The following is a 1,130-nucleotide window of genomic DNA, read 5'->3' as shown; positions in this document are numbered from 1 at the left end:
TTGTAATGTAAACCGAAAACATATATTACAAAAAAAATGTTAGTATCATAGAAATAGAAATATTGTTAATAAAAAAATATATAAAAATAAGGAAATATTTGAATGTAACAAAAATATATATGCAATGAAAAAGGCAAATGTAACAGATATTTACCTACAGATGACGTACAAAGACAATCGTTACTACACACAATATAAAAGCTATCTTCCGATACACTTGAAAGAATGAAAGAGTGGTGAACAGAATAAAACTAGATGCGAAATGTAAATGCTAATATAATAACTTACCTGTAGTGATTAAAAGCAAGTGTTACAAAAGAGTTCAGGAAAGGTGATTATAAGCAACGCAGAACGTAACTTATTAAGCATCCATTCCACAGATCGACCCTATCTATACGCATCTATCCGTATGTATCACGCGTACCGTGATCAGCATTATATATGGAATGCGTATGATACCTAAATACAACTATTACCAAACAATCAAATTGAAATATCTTTAAATTCCGAATATCCACAAATATAATATTTGTCAGTTATTGAACCATAGAATTCGAATTATTGACAACAAGACTCGACGTTATAAAACAGATCGTATAAACTAAGCTGATTGAAGCAGATATGACCGGGTATGGCCACTTGTGTAGTGTGCATATACATATATGATGCGCGCGCGTGTGCACTCATATTCAATTTTTTTTAATATTATTTGCTTTTAAAAGCTTTAAAGTCCTTATTTTATCGTTAAATATTTTTTTCCTTTCATTTTGATTATTCTACACTCATATTAACATTTTTTTAGAATCTATAAAAATTACTTTTTAATGAGGAAAACATTAAACGAAGTTCATATGTCAAATGATGGTGTCAAATGACATCAATACATATATTTTCAGATAATATCGATTATCACACAATTATAAATTATAAGTAAAAATCAAGCTAATCTGTACATTTCTTAGAAAATATAATATAGATATCATAACTAAGTCAGATAAAACATAATTACAAATTAATAATCATTTCAATTTTATTTTGATTTATATAAAACATGTATAAATTGCATAAAATGTAATGAGTGCATATAATGATGATTAACTTCAAAGTATATTTATAGTACTTATATTTAA

The 1,130-nt window shown here is 26.5% G+C and overlaps 1 protein-coding gene across 1 annotated transcript in view; it reads right to left on the bottom strand.

The window, feature by feature from the left end:
* The window catches only part of LOC108573406 (putative high mobility group protein B1-like 1), a 2,224-nt gene extending 1,830 nt beyond the window's left edge, over window positions 1-394 (bottom strand). Inside the window, exon 1 of the mRNA XM_017935963.1 lies at window positions 289-394. The gene's annotated coding sequence lies outside the window, so the exon portion shown is untranslated. The remainder of the gene's footprint in view (window positions 1-288) is intronic.
* Between the last annotated feature and the right edge of the window lie 736 nt (window positions 395-1,130).

This window comes from Habropoda laboriosa, unplaced genomic scaffold (assembly GCF_001263275.1).
Source record: "Habropoda laboriosa isolate 0110345459 unplaced genomic scaffold, ASM126327v1 scaffold16, whole genome shotgun sequence".
NCBI lineage: Eukaryota > Metazoa > Arthropoda > Insecta > Hymenoptera > Apidae > Habropoda > Habropoda laboriosa.
This window is presented reverse-complemented; position numbering and strand designations above follow the sequence as displayed.